Source organism: Chamaea fasciata, unplaced genomic scaffold (genome assembly GCF_029207755.1).
Source record: "Chamaea fasciata isolate MVZ Bird 193981 ecotype frontalis unplaced genomic scaffold, bChaFas1.0.hap1 SCAF_3, whole genome shotgun sequence".
NCBI classification, from domain to species: Eukaryota; Metazoa; Chordata; class Aves; order Passeriformes; family Sylviidae; genus Chamaea; species Chamaea fasciata.
Window position 1 is genome coordinate 27,766,976 of NW_027094088.1, and position 20,618 is coordinate 27,787,593.

A 20,618-nucleotide genomic window follows, 5' to 3' on the forward strand; every position below is an offset into this window, starting at 1 on the left:
TTCCACAGTGTCAAGAATGCTGCAGGAAAATATCGATACCAGCAATAACTCAGATGCAAGGTAATCCTACCAGCAGTAAGTTTTGTCACACTTTCACTCAAACATCTGCATGAATATACTCATGTGTAAATGCATACATGCACGCACAAGTGTGTATATGCATTATGGCTCATCAAGTACAAAAAAACATCTTGTGCCATTCCAAGTTTAAATTTTAAATAATAACAAATGCTATTTCAGATGAACTTTGTCCAGATTTTTACTTTTTAAAAATTCAAGGCAGGTTCTCAAAATGATGTATGAACAACATTAAAGATGTTGGTTAGGTTAGAATTGAAAATCTTCAGTCTGAAAAACGCATATTTATATATACACGTATCTCTGAATTGAGGCGTCCTTATTCATCTGGCAGTCAGTGAGAGTGAAATCCAGCCTTTACATCTGATGGTGTGGCTTCAGCCTAAAGATAAAAGTAATTTTAGGAGGACTATTTAAATGAAATTAATGTACATGCATTTCTGTTACATTGACTATATATGCCTCATTTCAGCCCCTCAGCAATAGGGGACAGAATTTTGTGTGGTTCATTGATAAGTGATGATAGTGATGGATCCACCACCACATTGCATCCAATGTCAGTGTATAGCAGTAATACTGCTCTGTACTTCAGACTGGAGGGATTCTCTAAACATTGTGTGCCATTTCAGAGACTGGGAGACATGCAGAAATGACAGGAGGGTAGAAAAGCCCTGTTAGTCCTGTACCCTGTGGTGACTGAGCTGCTGACCCTGTGGCTGCACGGGGTGGTGGTGTCAGGCAAGGCATGCAGCCAAGCGCACAGAGCTGTGGTGTTTACTCTCACTGTCAGAGGGAGCAAGCAGCCTGGCACTGGGTTCCTTCTCACAATGGACACTGTTGTGGTTAGATTAATATACCCGTGTCCTTTTGTTTTGATGAGGGATCTAACAAACACTTCATATCTCCAGAGGTGGAGCAACATCTCCGAGAAGCTTTTGCTTCTCTCTTCTGAAAGGAATACGGTTTTGAGCAGCAAATTATTTGACTTTGTATGTCCATTGCCCCTTTTCACTCCTTACTATTCTGGGCCCTTATACACAAATAATACTACAGCGTTTTTGGTTTTGACCTTGGTCTTCAGAACCTAAAAATTCTTGTGAAAATAGGTGATTCCTTTAATAGTTTTATTCCTAAATTCAGAAGGAGCTGCCTTTGTAGGTATGTTTGTGTTGCTTTGCGAAGTAGACATTATGTGATACACCGTTCAGAGAGACAAACACACCTTTTTCTTTTTGGCACCTTTGGCAGGACTTTTGGTTTTGCTGTCCCCAAGAAACTAAGGCACAAAAATACCTCATATTAAATGTCACATCTTGTGCAAGGGGAGTGTGCCACTGAATCAAACAATTTTGCAAACTGCAACACTTTTCAGTTTTTTTCTGAGGTATCTCCAGTTCAGTTTTTTGTAATAAAAATTTGGCTTCTCCGTCAGCTTCTATTCCAAGCTGTTACTAATGCAAGTATTGAATTATGTAACACCAGAGTTTAATGTGCTTTGTTGTAATTAATTGAGCGAACAGAGTCACAGAAAGAATCAGTTATTATCTAGTTTCATTTACTGGTGACTAAATACTGAAGCATGCAGCAGAATTAAAATTCTATGTCCTTGTTTAATATACCACACATTTCTCCTACAGCCAGTAATAGAAAACAGGACTTGTGCTGCAGCCATGAGACAATGCACTATCAATGGAACATCCAGATGCTGTGGTGAGAGGGGGCCAGCTCTCACATGGGATTATGAGAAGAGTAAGGAGCAACATATGTAGTTATTCCTTTTTTGTCTTAACATTTATAGTGATTAGATCATTCTTCCAGTGGCAGAAGCCTATTTCCTGCTGGCACTTTCTGGTGTTTTCCATGTTCTTGTTTTGTGTGTGTGGAGCAGTGGAGCATCACTTTAGCTTCCCCCCAGCTCCCACTTTCCATCATTGGTATCTTTGCCATTCAATTTCCCATCCACTGCAGCACCTTACCCTATTGTCTTGTAGACAGGCTCTGCCTGCTTTGAACATATCAGAATAACTTTAGCTAAGGCACAAAATGGATGACCAGCTTTGTCTTAAAGATGGGTGTTTTGTTAACTTTTAACTAATGGACAAGGGCCATTTATCGTTGTTACATTTTATCATAATAAAATGGTTCAGTGTGGAACTGTGAGCAGGAAGATAGCCTTGGTAACGTGAGCATGCCTAATCCTTGTGCCTTGGCCTGCTGCTGCAGCTTAGTTTCTAGGGCTGGATACAAGTCTCTGGCTCCAGAACCTTTGCTGTAGACAGGAGGGGGATGCAAGAGAAGGAATCGGTTAATCATTCCCAGGTCTTCTTTCAGGCCTTCCTTCCTCTTCCAATGGGAAACTGTGAATTTAGAGGTGAGGAAGGCGGCCAAGGCAGTTAGATGAGCTCAAAAGCTGGAAATCAGCTAGAGAATACCTGGCATGCAGAACGGGAAAGAGGGAGTAAATGGGGAAGGACTTAGAGGAAGAGATGAAAAAAGTGGTAGCTAGAGATGTGAGTGGGAAGTGAGGATTAATAGACAATGGGAATGTGTGAACAGAGGGGAGGGCTGATGGAATTTTAAGATCTCTTTTACCATGCATCACATGTAGTTTGCATGTGTAAATAATATGAAAACTTTCTCAGGCTTTATGCTGGGAAAGGCAAGTGCACAGTACAGCTCATACTAGAGGAACTCTGATGGGTCTCTGGTTTCATACAAGGCTCATAGTGCTGAATATTGTAGTCATGTGGCCAAATGGCTACTTTGCTTACAGGGCAGAAGGTATACATGCCAGTAGTTAGCAGGTACCTACTGAGCTGTTTGTGATGGGCCATTATCATTCATTAAAAGGGCTGCATTCAGTTTTTGGTTTGTACCCATATTCTTCTCCATAGGGCCAAAGAAACAGAAAGAAAGACATCATGGCTTGCAAGCAGTTTGTACATGTTCTGTGCTTATTATGCATTGGTTTAAGTGAAGGCAGAGAGGACAGGACAGTGGTGACTTGGCCTCATCCTGTTTGGTTTTGGCAGCATTTTCCCCCTGTAACTTGCTTCCTCTGGATGTGTCATTAAAGATACACATTTTTGTATGTGTACATATATGACTTTCCCTTGTGATATGTGCTGATTGGTATTGTCATCATGAGAGTTCAGTTATTGCAACTGAAAATGAATGTCTTACACATACAAAGAGGCAACCATATATTTCCATGAGTTAAAAAAAGAGAGATTTTGCAGATGGTGTTGCTATCTCTGAATTTCAGTGTTTCTATTTAACAGATAATGCGGTTTCTTTCACTGCAGACAGCAGCACATACTAGGCAGATAACTCCCCCACATTAATCCAGCTATTAAAATCAGATACAGTTAAAAGTGAAGTCAGAAAACAGCAAACATGGTAGAAACAGTGGTTGACACTGGATTAGAGCTATCTGGAGAATGAATGGAGAGGAAAAACTAGGAAATGAGGGCGTTTTACTTAGTTAAGTTATATCCTCTCCATTGCAGGGAATACAATCTCTTAAGATCAGACTGAGCTGAGTACCAGGGGAAATCCCTCATCCCCGTGCCGCTGCAGACCATGTTTTGGGGACAGTGTCCGGCGGTGTAAGTCGGAGCAGGAGGCTGGCGAGGGCGCGCTGCTCCCCACGGGGTCCCTGCCGCAGCCGGGACCCTGCGCCCACTGCCCCGGGAACCGAGCGGGCCCCGCCGCCTTCTGCCCCACCGGCCTCGCGGAGCCAAGATCACACATCTTGAGCGGAAAGCCGTGTGGGAGAGCGTTCCTGTTCCCGAGGCGTGCAGGAGAGCGTCCCACACTCGCGGCGATGGTTATCGCGGCGGCGAACCCCCCCGGCTGCCCCCGGCGCTCCCGCCCGCAGCGCCGCCCGAGCAGCGCCGGCGGCTCCCGGAGCCCTGCGCTGCCGCCAGGCCGGCGCGGGGCCCTTTAAGAAAGCGCAGCACAGTAGCAGGGGACGGCCCTGCCTCCCGCAGCCCGCAGCGCTGGAGCGGCGCTGGGGAATGGGAAGCAGTTCCTGGTCTGGGTCCGAGAGAGTGCACGTAGCAGCAGCAGCCGCCGCTGCAGCAGGAACAGCAGCAGGAGCGGCAGCAGCAGGCACCCCAGCTCCGCTCGCTCAGCAGCATCCAGCGTGGGGATCAGCGTTCTGCCTGGCTCCCTGACACGGGATGGACGTTCCTGAGCACTGAGCTCAGCCGCTGTAAAAAGCAAGTAGGAAAATATACATCTGGATAAAATTGGTAAGTCAAACTAGAGTCACATCCTCTTCCTTGGACTGCACTTTTCCAGTCTCTTAATCTGTAATGTTCTTTGCAAGCTGCTTTTTTTTTTTTTTTTTTTTTTTTTTTTTTTTTTTTTTTTTAAAAAAAACTTTTAGGCAGAGCAGCTGGGAAAACATGGAGGTAAAATGTAAGTGTAAAAAAACTGTGATGATTTGTCAGTGTTTGTGCTCCTATATTTGAAATCCTCTTTCCACATAGAAGCTTTGCTGCAGGAGTGAGGAACGAGAAACCAGCAAGTGCTTTTGTATGTGAGGGGACAGAAAGCTTGTAAGAGTTGTAATTGGCTTTTCCTTAGAACATCATTAAAGATTTCAAAAACCAACCAACCAACCAAAAAAGCCAGCAAAACAAACCCCAACTTTCAAGAAGCTTGAAATGACTTGTCATTTACTTTTCCAGAGTAAACGCAAGTCTCGTGTTGAAGTCTTAAACGCACTGAGATTTGTACAGCAATGAGAAGGAACTTTTAGAAACTTTGTTGTCAGTGTAAATCTGGGTCCCAAAGCATTGCCGGGCAAACGTTGCATATATTTGTTTAAATATAAGTAAATCCATCGTCAGCTCTGGGAGGGCAGAGGCAAGAGATGCCATTTCCCCCGCGGTGGACAGAGGGCGGTGTTGCTGCACCCGGCATCGGCCTCCCTGAAACGGGGCGCTGGTAAAAATCCGAGGGGAAAGTCGACTGGGGGCGAGATGTTTCTAACTATTAAACCAGCAATTGTTCAGCCGAGCGCAAAGCTATAGTACGTAGCATCCAGCTGGAGCAGACAGTGTTCTTTTCATTCCCTTAAGTTTTGGTTGGGTTTTTTTGTGTGTTTTTTTGTTTGTTTGTTTTTTGGTTTTTGTTTGGGTTTTTTTTGTTTTTTTTGGGTTTTTTTGTTCGTTGGTTGTTTTATATGAGAGAATCTGAAATACAAAAAGAAATACATTAGAGCCTGGTTATGACCTTGTTATCTTTTCTGGAGTGTGTTGTGGCGTCATCCTGGATCAAGAAGGAGTGGGGAAAGTGTGAAATCTCTTGACAGAAATGTTACTTCTGTAGTGGCGTGGAAGATGAGGAAGAACTGTCACTCACTGTTGATCAAGTTGCAGGCTGAATTGGACGTCTGACATGGGAACATAACCTTTGTATCCAGTACAGATGTACAGCAGAGGTTAGAGATCTACAAGTGACTAAGACCTGTAAACCCTAATGACTGAATAGCATACTGTCAAGTAGTTTGGGGAAAGGGGAAGGGTCATGTCCAGGTCTACAGATTTCCTCACAGGAATCTCAATGCCGCTACAAGAAGCTGACAATTGTGCCATATTTCACCCATATAAACAAAGAGTTAGAAAATGCAGCAATAATCTCTTCTTACCTTTGTGTGTGGATACTTGCTTAAGTATCACCTGGGGTGTAAAATATTCTTCTTTGTGAAGTAGGAATTTGGGTTTACTTAAATCAAAGGCTTTAAAAGGACTGAAGATATTATTTTAACTAATGTAGCTGTCTTGTGAGTAGAGAAGGACCAGAGCTGTCAATTTCCCCTCTGATCCAACCTCCGCTAGAACTTGATGTTTCTATGTGATCTGGGGCTTTGTGCCTTGAACAAGACTTTTCTGTCTGACTGTATTCCCGTTACTTACAAATCACTTGCAGTGGAGTGGAAAGATTTGCAGGTTTTGAGTCCTTAATGTGAGACATGCTGGGCAAAGCAGATTAAAAGAACTGAATGACCATATGGAACGCAGTCATTCTGACTACCAATTATTATGCCTCATTGAAAAGTTTAGAGTTCTACTGTCTCTGCTGAATCAGTGGAGTTTGTGAAGAGAAGACAACTTTCTTACCTGCAAGAGACAGTAAAACACTTATTGTGCAGCAGTGCATCCTTGTGATGTTAGCAGTTTTTCAAGAAAAAAAACAGCCATTTCTTTATGTTCCTAGTGCTTCATTCGACATCCAGGTATGAATGGCCCTGGATCAGAGGAAAGATTTTCCTCTTCAGTTCCTCTCTGAACTAGCAGGCATTAGTCAGGTGTCTGACTACTGCCTCAGTAGCTTAGTGAGGAATCTATTTCACTTCCCTTCAAGCAGATTGCAAGTTCATTGAAAATGATAGAGCTATCAGACACTCTGAGACACATTTGAACCTGGCAGATGCTTGCCTTCCTAGGAGGCTAATTTATGCATTCACAGTGTGTCCTCCACTGTCACTGATGTCCAGCTAAGGTCTTAAAACTTGCATCTCCCCACTATTTGTCTGCATTATGTGTTTAATGTGGTAGCTGTAGTTGTTTCAGCTTAATTCTCCTACTTGCCTATATTTCAAATTAAAATCTTTTCTTCACAAATGAAGAAGATAGTGTGATGTACCAGGTCTGATTTTTACTGTGTTGTTTGGAAATTCACTTTAGTATTTGTTTTATTTTGTTCCCAGGTGTTTTGCTTTCAGTTACTTTGTACCTGGGAGTAAACACTGAAAGTCTGTCTGTGGCTGATGCTGAGGTCATCGTTAACTCCTGCAGAGTTCCCAAAAACATTAGCTTGATATGACATATGCATGTGATATTTAAAATGTAAAGGGATCCTCAATCTGTATTTATGCTAAATGAAGGAAATGGAGCTTCCTTGAGTAGCTTTTTCATTAGAGACCACTAATCTTTTTACCTGCCAGTTGATACTTAGTGTGTTGGCGGTGCTATAAATTCTGTGACTGCCACTGGAGCACTTGTCTGCTACTTGCTTCCACTGACAGTAATTCTGCTAAGTGAGTTTAGCCAGAACAAGACTCATGATTACTCAACTAATTACTGTCAGCTTGGTTTCTAACATAATTTTTTTTGTCATTGTTTCCCAGAGCTTCAGGTTAATTAATCTTTGAGCATCTTACAATAGTTTACTTGATGAAGCCTACTGCAAAGTCCTTTCTCTTAGAATGTTTCCAGCACTATGCAGTGCTGGATGTTACCACAGGTTATTAAGGCTTGCTGGTGCTCACACAGCTGTAGTGGACCTGGCCTTGTTCTTTGTTGTAGGTAAAGCGTCTTTCTTCTTTATATAACAGAACCAGCGTCCCAACTTAAAACCTCAGTTTCATATCAAAGGCTGACTGTGCTGGTAGCATAGTAACTTGCTTTCTTCTTCCATAAGATATTTTGTAGTTTTTTTATACTGAACAGTGATAGGTGTGGTTTTATGTCTGATTTATTTGCCTGTCTTTACTTTAGCGTTTGGAATGCCACATTTTCCATTACACATGGGACAAGTTTATCTGTATAAGTGGAGACCTCTCAAGATGTTGTCCTGTGCAAGATCAAAACATGTTAACTTGCACAGAATACGAAGGAAAGTAAATAAGATATAATGGCTCTGAAAGTGGATATAGAAAGGAATTAATGCAGGAATGTGTTCCTCAAAGAATATTTTCAGTGAAGTAGATACCTCTATGTAGCTAGTCCTGACTCTCCCAGGGAGACTATGTCAGATCTGTCAATACTCATGTGGATAAGCATCCTCTAAAGAATTAATTTATTTTCATCTTCACATATGTACATTTGTTGTTTTGTGTCTGAGACAATTGATGACTGAGCTTTTCCTTTTATTGTATGTAGTTTCAAAGTTCTTTCCTTCTTAGCCAGATTTATCAGGATCCTTGAAAATTTCCATCTCTCTTTAACCTCAATCTATTGTTGACAGTAATATTTCTTAAATGTAAAAATGATGAACAAGAAGTCTTTAAAAAATTTTAGGCACTCTACCAGTTTAATTATGCTTTCAAAAACATGGTAGTGACCTAACATCATTAAATTATCACATTTAAATACTGCATTGACCTTGCCAGCCAGTAAATCAAGCAGTGGTGAAATCCCTTTTGTTCTTTTTGCTACACCCTGAAACCTGCGAAATAATCTTCTGAGCTTTTGGCAAAAGTATGTATCAACTTGATGTGTTTTGTAGCATGAAATGAGGAAAAGAGATAGGAATTTTTAGCTTTCTAGGGATCAAAAAAGGTACTGCTGAGGTTCCCCCCTCCTCTTTTTTCACAAATTCAAGAGACCATGGATTGTAAAGGTTCCATCTGAGAAGAAAAAACAAGGTGGCAGCTGGCAGTGCTGTTATTTAGTAAGGGCTGCACTTCTCAGTGCCTTCACTGGAAAGAGTAAGTTTTATACTCAGGGCTGCTTTTTACCATCTTGTCAAATTGTCCCTTTGGGGAGGGAATGGGGTGGTGTGATTCACAGTGCAGCTTCTGACTGTTGAACTGGAGCAGAGATTAAAAGCAGTTCTGAAGTCTTCGTCTGCATCACTTTTATTTTCCTGCTGTCACACATTGTTCCCTTTGAGAAATGTGACATGGTGAGAAATGTGGACGGGCAGAAGGAGCATCAAATGATGAACTCTTTTATGCCTCGTTGTGTATAATGCAATATCTAGGGGCAGCAGGAAGGCTAATGGTACTCTTTGCGACTGCCCTTCCCAGTTCTTTTCACTTGTGCTTCACTTTTTTTCTCACGTGGGTGTTTTGTCATTTAGCCAATATGATGTGTTACCAGTGTGTGTCTAGCTCTGCAGCCTCTGTCTGGATGAGTATCAAGATACACCTGAAACTTTACCTACATTCCTTTATTAACTGGCATGACCATACACTTCTGTTTATTTTGAAATCCATGGAGAATACATGAAGAAACACTGTAACTATTTCTCCAAGAAAATCTTTTCCAGCAGCAGATGAAATCCAAGCTCATGCCAGATGAAAAGCTTTGGTGTTATCATTTTCAGTTAATTGCAAAAATAAATGCCAAATCCCTTACAGCAGTTAGTTTATAAATATTGTCTGTGTATGTGTGCATGTATGTGCATGCCTACACCAGTACTTCACTCTCTTCACTCATGTGCCTTTGACAGCACACTGGAAATGATCATACAGTTTTAGGTTCGGGACTTGATGCACGGATACAGATGCCAATGGAGGAGTTTGTTTGTTTGAATACATCTTACAGTAGCTGAAACAGACCCAAAATAAAGTAAAAGCTTTAGTGTTTGCCTTAAGATGGCAAACTTTTTTTTTTTTTTTTTTTTTTTTTTTTTTTTAAGAAAACATGCTAAAGGCTCAATTTTCTGGTGAGCAAGCAAAATTTTTTTTCTGGCAATATGGTACTTTATTAAAATGAGCACTTACTTGATTAAATGTGCCAAATTTGTGTGTGCTAAAAGGCAGGAAGCTGGGTTTGCTGGAATAGAAAGGTGCACTGGCAGCTGGGGCTGAACTACCTCTTGGCACCCTATCTGTCTATTAAGTGCAGATCCCAGTAAGCTGAAGGATTATTATCTTCAAAAAATCTTGGACAACTTCATTGGTGAGCTAGATTTCTTTTGCTTTCCTTTTAAGAAGGTAAAACTAATTTCTTTTGGGTGAAAGCTGGTAAACTGAGAGATCTGGAAGACTGCAGTCTCTTTGTTCAGTCACAGAATAAGGGGTGCCTTGGACCATGGTTGAGTCACCTTCCCCAGTGCTGCTCTCTAGTTGCATGTTTTGGTCAGTCAGTGGATCAAACCCAATGTTTAGCATCTTTCTGTTCAACTTTTTTCTTTTCTTCTTCTTCTTCTTTTTTTTTTTTCTTTTTTTTTTTTTTTTCTTTTTTGGCCAGCATTTTCAGATTGCTGACAATGAGCTGACTGTTTAGATTTTGAGATGGCTTCTTGTTGAATCTCATTAGGTTTTGCTGACAAAAATCCGTGTGGATCTTTTGTTTCAAGTGACAAACTAGCTTGCTTATCAGGACAGCCTTGATCAATTCTTTTCACATGAGCAGTAATCAAATGGGAATGGTTTTTTGATCATCCAGAATAGATTCAGCCTAGTGACCCGGTAGAAGGACGTATTATATTCCATTACCAGCCCTGTGAATCACTTGAGCTTCCAATTGAATGTGGTTTTTCAGTGCTCTACTTGCATTACACAAGCCTTGTGTTTTTAGGCTCTGTGTTCTTTTCCTGATTCAGAGGCCCTTTGGAAAGTTTCATGTGGGCTTTTGCATTAAGCTCATCTAGAAATCAAAGACTCTGAACTACAGATGGTTTCTTTCAGGGTGGGACAGAGGGACTGTGTGTGACAGTGTCTCAGCATTTGTTGCAATACCTGCAAGGACGTGTAATAACTGTAGTGTAGACTAAACCTTTTGACAGGATATTATATTTTTTAAAAAGAGATACTGTTTTCAAATATTATGCAAACTTTATACTTTTGTGTTTGTATAGATGTCTGCATCCCCTTTTCCCTGAGACAAGGACTGTCTTTTAATCATATTTTCTAGGAAGAAAATAAATTCCTGTCTATGGAGAACTTGATCATAAAAGTATATATTTGTACTGGAAACTGTTTTTCACTCTTTGTGCTAGTTATTTTTTAATGGCACACTACTCAGGTTATACAGTGAAACTTGGCCAGGTAGTTCCAACTTCCTGTTTCTTGTTCACTTCCCTAACAGTTCTTTCATCGTCTAATACTATAAGCATTTGGGTTGGAAGCCCTTCAAGGATTTATTTATATTGAACAACCTTTTATTTTTTCCCTTTTTTTCATTTAAGAAAATACCCAAGAACAAACAAGGCATTCTAGTGATGTTAGGTTTAAGCAATAATGTTATGCTTTTGCCAAACATCCAATGTCATGTTTAAGGTGGCTGATTTGTAAGTGAAATTAAAATGGAAAAATGAAAACGTACTCTAGACAAGCTGTTTTTTCCCTGTTTCATTTACCTTTTCAATGCAACTTAATTAGGTGGAGGGAATGAAACTACTACGGTGCTCCAACTTTGAGCACAATAGGGAGAACAAGAAAGTGGCTGTGAAAGTTTGGAGACGTATGCTCATGCTTGCTACTTTGACTTCATATCCCAAAGCCCAGTCAATCAAAACAACTTAGGGAGAAATTTTCAGTTTCTCAGCCTGAGAACAAAATGACATGAATAGTCAGGCATCTAATGTGCAAAATTCTTTAGGAAAGTATAGCATCTCGTACCTCAGAAATATTTGCACTCTCTTGGAAGTCTTGTCTCTTATCTTTACCCAATGATTAACAGAAATCTTTTCATATTTCAGAAGAATTTGCTAATCTGCACAGGGTGCTGTGAGGTGTTTTAATAAGAAAAACTTCTTTTCAATGCTCTTTCACGTTTCAACATGACTTCTTTGGGAACCATAGTAAAGATCAACAGGAGCAGGGTTCTAGTACGAGGTACTTGCAATATGGCTGGTTTTCCTGTTCAGTCTTTAGGTTATGGCACTTTTTTCCCTTCCTTTTTTTCTGTCCTTACTTAATTTACAAAGCTCTTTGGCACCAAAAATCTGCTAAACCAACAAGGGACCATTCTCAGCCCTCAGAATTTCTTGTGGGACAGCAGTCACAGGGAGCTGTTGGGTTACCAAATACATACAGGGACTCTGCTTTTGAGGGCCACTTTGTATGGGACATGAATGAAAAACCAGCAGAATAAAGCAGAAGAACCACCAAAAGAACTTCTGCATTAAACATTTCTGTTCTCTTCTTTTTTTTTTTTTTTTTTTTTTTTTTTTTTTTTTTTTTTTTTTCAGATAGGAGAGATCAGATATGGCAAACAGTGTTGATGTGTGGGGACAGGGTTAGATAGCTATTGGTGTACAGCAGTATGTAATAAATGATGCGTATTTAAGAATATATATGTTGATGAATAATGGATACATGCAGGTAGGAGAGTGATCGTTACTTTGTGGTTGTATAGTTTGAAGGGCCTGAGGTGGATTTGATTCTACACATGGTTGCATGTGTGGAAGGGGTATACATGAAGTTATCATGCTACTTGCTTTATTGAGCCCCTTATCCCAGCGTCTGAAACTCTGATTTGTTATGCTATGATATGATCCGAAATAGAACCACAACTCACTGTAGCGGGTTCTTTCAATCCCCTGGGAATGTTTGTCTGGCTTAAATGCAAGAAACTGAAATGTGTAATACAGAGCTGCAGCTTATCATGAAACCGAAATGTGTAGTATTGTGCTGCAGCTTATAGATCAACACTGACTCCATTTCTGGGAATGAGTGAACACCTCATGTTTGATGTGCTGCAGGAGAGTTCACAGATGATTTCTTACATTACAGTGCTATATTTTTCATGCTTTTTCAGCTTCATGTGTTTAGTGTTTTCCTGTGTGTAGAGTAGGGTTGTATTATTGTGGGCTTTTCAGGATAGAAATAGAATGTAAAGAGATTTCTCCCTGCTGACTCTTTATAATGTTTTCAGAGACTTCCTTCCAGCAAAACTTTGGTCAAGTCTGAAAAAGACAGGTGATCATTTCTATACCCATCCACACGTTTCTCAGCTATAAAACTTCTTTGTTTCACTGGAATTCTTCCTGCATGATTTTCTTTGTTAATTTTCTCACTTAGTTACCTCTTTTTACAGTTCCTTTGACAGCTTTAACCCCCGGAAGCAGGTCAGTGAAGATAACTTCTAACAATGTAGTCTACTGATTGCATGGTAGGCGGGAGGGATCATCTTCATCCTGCTCCTTGCAGGTGATCATGGATATCATGGAACTTTACTCCTGTTTCAGTCTTCCCTTACAACCCAATTTTTACCTGAAAATACATAAGTACATATGGGTGAATAAATGTCACTCAAAAAACTTCCATAAATTTGCTTAATAAAGAAAGCAGACTCACCCTTAATTCTAGCTGCCCTGATAATATTCCAGTTTCAATGTACCTTGTCTTTGGTTTTATTTATTTTTCTATCCTGTTTTGGCTCAGCAGAGGATGAGGTGTGCAAGACTGAAAGAGACCTCCTGAGTCACAGAGTACACCATTTCTGTAATTGCAGGAAATTATGTTGCAGGATTCCCTTAGTTCATTTATCAGTCTCTGTCTCAAATGGCTTTTGTTCCTGTTGCTTCCTATTGGGAAGCCATTCAAGAACCTCACTCCTCTGATGTTTATAAATCTGCTTCTAATTTCCAAACTAAATTTGTTCATAGCCCTTTCATGCCCATTTGGTTTTATGCCAACACTGCTCTCCAATAGTCCTTCCTCTTTCTTACAATCCTCCTGTGATCTAAGAGAATTCTTGTCTTTCTCTCCTTCTGATTTTCCCTAAGAGGGAAGGTAATTAAAATTGTGCATCTCTTCATTTTTTTCTTCATTTTCAGTGTGAGTGTCTCTTGCTTTGATAAATCCTTTAGACTTGAGAGCTTTTTAGCCCTTCCAGTCAGTTCTCAGACAGAAGCAAGAAAAGATGGCTGTTAGCATTTTCCTAGACAGACAGTATGTGTAACTTCTTGTTAACTCTGAGGCCAGGAGGATGAGATGGGAAGAGTAAGCAAGTGGCCTGCATGTTTCTGCATCTGCAAAAAACTTTAACTGGGGACTTTTTGAAGCATGATTCAGATTTGAGGATCTGGTGCCTGGGATAGGCAAAGGCATTGATCCAGTTCTTTTCATCCAGTCCAGCTCTCCCATTACTCTATAAAAACCTGCTTGAAATGAGTAGCTGATAAAACTTCTGGAGGGGAGGCAGCTCACAAATGAGTTCTGGAGGGCAACTTTCCAGCTGTTTCCTCAGAAGGAATGAGGCAAGCAGCTCCCAGAGCCCCAGACAAATGCCTGGGATCTTTCTTCTTCAGAGTGCATGGGGAGTCCCTGACAAGAACTGAGAGGCTGGAGGCTGATGGAGAAATGAAGCCAAAGGCCTGCAGTGGGAACCTCCTGCTGTCAGGATCCCACGCTAAGCTGCACTTGAGGGCGGGCATGGAGGGGAGAGAGAAAGCTGAGTAAGGCTTGCTGTGACCTCAGTGTATTCCCATGCAGCTTCCCTCTCTGGGCAGTACTTGATGGCATCGTTTACAAGATTCTTCAAATGCCCTTAAACTCAGTAGAAAAAACTATATTCCATTCAGCATGCTGCTCTATACTATCCTTACTATGATGCTACTGATCTTAAAGCAATATGATGGATGTCTCTTACAAGACAACTTTTTATTTAGTAGAGTGTATTAAAACCAGGACTTTTTGCAGGGAAATCTCAGGCAAGATGTCTGAAGTTGTTTGTTGTTGTTGTTGTTGTTGTTGTGTTTTTGTTTTTGGTTTTTTTTTTGGTTGTTTTTTTTTTTTACAGGCCAAAAGACTGAGATGAGGGAAAGCCAAAACAGCTTCCTGTATCAAAGCACATGGTAGATAGTTGGTAGGCAGAGCAGATGGTGTGAGAGTAGTGGGACTTCTGTTCAGATCTATTGCCTTAAGGAGAGTATAGTGGTTCAGAGCTCTTTTGCAGTTGTTGTATGTATTTTTTCTGTGTATATTGAGGTTTTTGATTACCAGAGCAATTTTTTCATCGGCATTTTTTCATTATTTTTTCCAAGAGCAAGTGTTCAAATATACTCTCTTTTATTGTCTCTGGTGCTCCTGTAGCTAAGAGGTATGCACCAGAGCTTGCTGTATCCTGCACTCCTTGTATTGCCCCACTGCTGGGATTTTTCCAAGTAAGATAACTCTGGAATCCTCCTTAGTTCCTGGGACTGGTGCAAAATAAGATTTGGGACTTGTTTCCTGATCACTAATTTAAAATAATTACCGTTTCTCTTCTCCAACAGATGTATTTAAACAGTCTTAATAATTCATCACATGAAGTGCTTATGCTGTGATGACCATAATTAGATACATGTAAATTGACTTTGACTGTATTCAAAGAAGCAGAACTAGCATCTTTCTTTTCTCATCCATCCTAATGAACTTCAGCAGGAAGAATCTAAATTTACAGGTGAAGAATGTCTCTAATCAGTGCCAGCATAGACTGAGTAAAACAGTGTGGAGATGCCCTGTGCCTTTTCAGAACCCAGCATACTCTTTTGTTTTACAAAAACAGAAGTCACTAACTGGTTCTTTGTTAGTTTATAAATAGGAATGGCAATGATTGGCCCTGCTTATGTGAAAAATCAGTCTGGTTGAAAATCTTTCCATTTTTTAGCTCATATATCCTTATGCTTTGATTGCATTTTGTGATTGTCTCCCAAGATGAAGAAGTGACATTAATTTACTATATGTGCACCTCTATTCTCTCATTGGAAGTATGTGACAGAATTGGGAAAGGATGCCTGGCTATGCTCCCTGTGCTATCCAGGCACTCCTTCTCCCATGGAGGTGACACAAGTTTTGGCAGCTCCCATGGCTCAGTTCAGGAGGTGCAGTGAGGGCTCTGAGCCGTGTGTGCAGGCAATGGATGCTGAAGGAGTTGCAAGGACACTAAAAAAGTGAAGGGTGATTATGCTGTTGATGCGTGGTCAATACTTGCAGGGACCTAGGTGGCTGACGTTCAGCCATACACTAAGATGTGGCTTCCTGAGGACTCTAATCAAACGTTAATAAACAGTCCCTCACTGTTCTCTCTTTCTGGCTCCTCACTTGTTGCACAGAAATGGAGGAAGAGAGTCATGAGTCTGAGTTCTGCTGGTAAGTCTTGTTAGAGCTCTTAGGTCAGGATTAGTTGTACTTTCTCAGTGTGTAATCCTGGGGAGAAGGTTCATACAGGACAGGCAGAACCAGAAATAAATATGCTTTTAAAAGGCCAAATAATGTCCATAGAAGGAAACAAATGACTTCATTCAGCTTATAGGAATGACAAAATTCTTTGCTATTACCTTCCACCTGTCAACACCCTCCTGGCAAATGTGTTATTGAATATGTTTAACACGTTTGAACTCTGAGGGCCTGATGATGAACATTCCTGCTGTGTTTTCTTTAATTTCTTAGTAAATGTATACATTTGTGATACACTGAGTGTACTGTGCATGGTACTGTAAGCCTTGCTTGCAAATACAGCTCAGTTGTTTGTCTAAATCTTGCAATTGCCATTCATTCATAAGTGCAAGGCAAATGGCCAAAACAATCCATTTCCAGTGGGTCATTTTGAGGAAGAAGCAGACTGGGCACTGAGCTCTTCTCTGCGGTGACCAGTGACAGGACCTGAGGGAATGGCCTGAAGCTGTGTCAGGGGAGGGTTAGGCTGGATATCAGGACAAAGTTCTTCACCTTGAGAGGGTTGTTGGGCGCTGGCACAGTCACCCCAGGGAACGGTCACAGCACCAGCCTGACAGAGTTCAAGAGGCATTTGGACAATGCTCTCAGGCACATGGTGTCACTCTTGGGGTGTCCTGTGCAGGGCTAAAAGTCGGGCTTAGTGATCCTGGTGGGTCCCTTCAAACTCAGGATATGATATGATTTTAGGAAAAGACATGTGAAAGCTTTAGCTGTCAGTACGTGAGCAATGTGTAAGCATACAGCAGCACTAATGCTGCTGAAAGGAGAGTCTCTTTTGAAAATCATGCAATAGCTTTGCTGTGATATGAGGAACAATGGGTAGCATGGTCTTAGTGGAAAAGAAATGCTTTTTAATTAAAGAGGTCTGCATATAATGAAAGCATTCTGTTGTGTTTATTTTGGGGTTAGGGTTTGTTTATGTTTGGGTGGGTGCTTGTTTTTTTGTTGTTGTTGTTTTTTTTTGTTTGTTTGTTGGTTTGGTTTGGTTTTTTTTTTTTTTTTTTTTTTTTTACCATCTAGCACTTCATATATAACCTGGACATAGCCTGAACAACAACCTGATGGTTTGTTTTAAAAAAAACAGCATCTCCATTTATCAAATCATGATATAGTGCTTTAACTTGAAAAGCTAGTTAAATTATCAAAAGAGAGTATTATGGAGGTTTCATTGCTAAAGAGGCTTTCAGTTACAATAATCTTTTTAGTAGCACTGTTTTTAGACTAGTTTGGGAATTTTTTGGTTCTCTGGTATTAGCAACCTGAGATTTAATTTCCAGGTGAGTTTTGTCCTGATGTTCAGTGGGAAAATTTTTCATTCTCAGTGAGGACCTTCTTGTCCATGCCCTTTTTGTTATCTTTTCCCATTGTGTGTTTGAGATATGTTCATGGGAACTTTGTGCACAGCTGACTCCTTGGTCACTTCTGACGTGCTTCCTGGTGACAACACCAAAGGCATTTAATGTTTGTAAAAGGCTGGATTGCCCTTGATATATGGACAGCAGCCAATGCCAAGTACGGAGTCAGAATGGCCACACCTGTTGTCAGGTAAGGAGGTAGGAAAAATCTCGTGGTAGGTATCATGCAGGACTATATTTAATGTGTGCTATATAAAGATTATGCCTTTGAAACACAACTGAATTTCACAGTTATGTGGGAAATAGACCGGATCTTTTTATGGTGGCTGAGTAGAGTTGGCTGTCAAACAAAGCTGGCCCAAATCTGGTTCTACTGGTATGGTTTAGAGCTTTGTTCAGACAATTTGTTATGCAAGACAGAAGTTTAGCTGTTTCAAGATTATTATCTCCTTGATCATTTATGTGAGTATGTGCTGGGGTGACCCTGGCTGCAGGCCAGATGCCCACCTCATCTGCACTGTCACTGTCCTCAGCTGGCCACAGGAGAGAGAATATAATGAATGGCTTATGGATTGAGATAAAGTCAGGGGCAGATAACTTGCCAATTACCATCATGGGCAAAGCAGACTCAACTTAGAGAAATTAGCTTAATACAAATCAAATCAGAGGATGATAATGAGAAGTAAAACCAAACCTTAAAAATACCTTCCTCCCACCCCTCTCTTCTTGGACTTTACTTGAGTTTCTCTACATTCTGCCTTCAAGCAGCACAGGGTGACATTCAGGACACATTGTCTCTGCTGCTTCTTCCTCCTGAAGGGAGGGACTCCTCACACTCTTCCCCTGCTCCCATGTGGGGTCTCACACATGGGAGACAATTCTCCATGAACTTCTCCAGTGTGAATCCTTCCCATGGGCTGCTGTTCTTTGTGAATTGCTCTAGCACAGGTCCTATGAGTGTCATAGGTCCTGCCAGCAGACTACCCCAGTGTGTGCTCCTCTCTCCATGGGCCTACAGGTCCTGCTGGGATCTTCTTCCAGTGTGGGCTTCCTATGGGGTCACAGTCTCCTCTGGGCACCAACTGCTCTGACGTGGGGTCTTCCACAGGCTGCAGGCAGATATTTACTCCACCATGAACCTCCACAGGCTGCAGGTGGATCTCTGCTCCCCCATGGACTACCTTGGGCTGAGGGGCACAGCTGCCTCACCACCGCCTGCACCATGGTCTGCCGGGGAATCTTTGATCCTACACCTGAAGCAGTTCTACCCCTACTGCCTTTGGTGTCTTCACTGCTGTTTCTTGTGCATATCCTCATTCCTTGTTGCAGCTGAAATTGCTGTTTCACAATTTTTATCCTATTCTCTGATACGTTATCCCAGAGCCACCACTACCATGGCTGAAGGGGTTGGCCTTGGTCAGCAGCGGATCTGACTTGGAGCCAGCTGTCATTGGCTCTATCAGACACAGAGGAAGCTTCTGGAACGTCCTGTGAGAAGCTGCCACGGTACTGCCACACCCTTGCCAGTACTGCCAAAACCTTGCCACATATACCCAATAGAGTCTAACATTCAGACCTTGTCTTTGCTTGAAAATATTTCTACAAGGAACCTTTCTCTTTGTTATATGTGCTTCATATAGCAGCAGATAGAAGACAGAGATGAGGAATAAATGTAGATAGAACTGTCAGTTTATGAAAATGGCTTTAACTTGGTAACTGTTCTGATTCTTCTTGTGAAGTAGGAATGTTGGTTTTCTCGAAATGAATATGTTGTCATTTCAAGACTGCAGATGGGTACAATTTCCTTAATTGAGTTTTCTCGCAATCAGCATGTAGTTCTGCCTCTGATCTTCTTTTATTCATTACCAAGTCTTAATTTGTAGAGAGTTTCCTTTTTACGTGGTTTTAAATGGAGGTCAGCTTTCCCGAGGCAGGCTTCAGTGACACTTTCTGGGCACTGTTTACTGAGTCTTTTCTTTATCAACACTAGCTGCACCCTGTCCAACCTGTCTGAACACAGTCTGGTTCCGGTTCTGTAACCAGAGAAGTGAAAATGAAAATTGATGCCACTTAACCCCCCTTTTTTTTTAATTTTATTTTATTTTATTTTATTTTAATGAGTAAATATCTCTAAGTGGCATCCTGAGATAACCACCAACCTGAAAAAAAAAATAAATCTTTCTTATCCTAATTCCTTTGAACAACCCAAAAGCAGGTCTTCTTCCTTCTCTTGTTTTAACTTCAAACATCATTATAATTTAATTAGGAACATGTTCTCTTATGCAGACAGAGATAGTGATTAGTAACTGATGGTACACCAGTCTACCTTTCCAATAGAACTTGAAGAAGTTATGCACTGCTGCACTCTTTAGTTACTCTTCAAGAGAATGGTAGAGGGCCTTGGGACTCCTGCCTTTCTGACTCTATATTTGGATTTGGGATAAGGTAGGAGGGAAAATAGTTCACCAGTAGGTCAGAGGATGGGTTACTTGGATTTCTGATTCATTAAGTATATTTTGGGTTTGTTGGTGTGGTGTGGAATAGCAGGGTGTGATTCTGAAGACTGGCTTCCTGCCCAACTTTGAATCATCTATCTATCCTGGGTGGGATCCAGACCTCATCAAAGTTGGTGCCTGCACTCTTTGGCTTCTCTGAAAGTCTATTCTGTCACAGTCCATGTGATTGATTTCTGTATAATCATCTTTTTGGGGCTATTTTTTTAATCATATTTGCCCTGTGTGTTGCAGATGCATGTGGCATTTTCCAAAATTTGACAATCTGTTATATCTTCTCTCCCTACAAGAGTCGGTGGCCTAAAACTGGTAGACTCCATTGAATTAGGGAATTTTTAGGATGAAAAACATATAATAGAGCAATAAAAGTGGTTAATTAGTTTGGAAGCTCCCTTCCTAATTAAAAGAGATGAAATTCATCTCTCACATTCTTTTGTGTGAGTGTAAGATTCTTTGTTTAGGTTAGAAGATTCAAATTGTTCCATGAAAAACTTTCACTAGTCTTTACTTTTATCTTGGGTGGCTACACATATGCGCATGCACATATATACACAGAGAGAGAGATACATGACCTCTGGACAGTTCATGTACAAGTACCTCACCTCTTCAAATCATGCTGTACAGGAATGTTTTTCTCCTACCTTTTTCTGTCCAGCTTAGCTAGAACTTAGATGTCTGAGTTGTCAGAAATGAAAATTTAGGGTACTTAAAATATACTCTTTCGTTTTTAATAACTTTTATCTAAAAAACAAATCAGAAAAGCTTCCATAAACCCTAGATGTCTCAATGTTCTTTTTACCTCCTTCACTTTTTTATTTTTAC

At 40.8% G+C, this 20,618-nt stretch overlaps 1 protein-coding gene across 5 annotated transcripts in view; it reads left to right on the top strand.

The window, feature by feature from the left end:
* The window catches only part of DAAM2 (dishevelled associated activator of morphogenesis 2), a 197,934-nt gene that overhangs the window by 22,912 nt on the left and 154,404 nt on the right, over positions 1–20,618 (top strand). The window contains exon 1 of one of the 5 annotated variants that reach the window (XM_066178439.1): positions 4,110–4,334. The exons of the other annotated variants lie outside the window; for them this stretch is intronic. The gene's annotated coding sequence lies outside the window, so the exon portion shown is untranslated. Of the gene's footprint in view, positions 1–4,109; positions 4,335–20,618 lie in introns of those variants that run through there. 5 annotated transcript variants of the gene reach the window in all.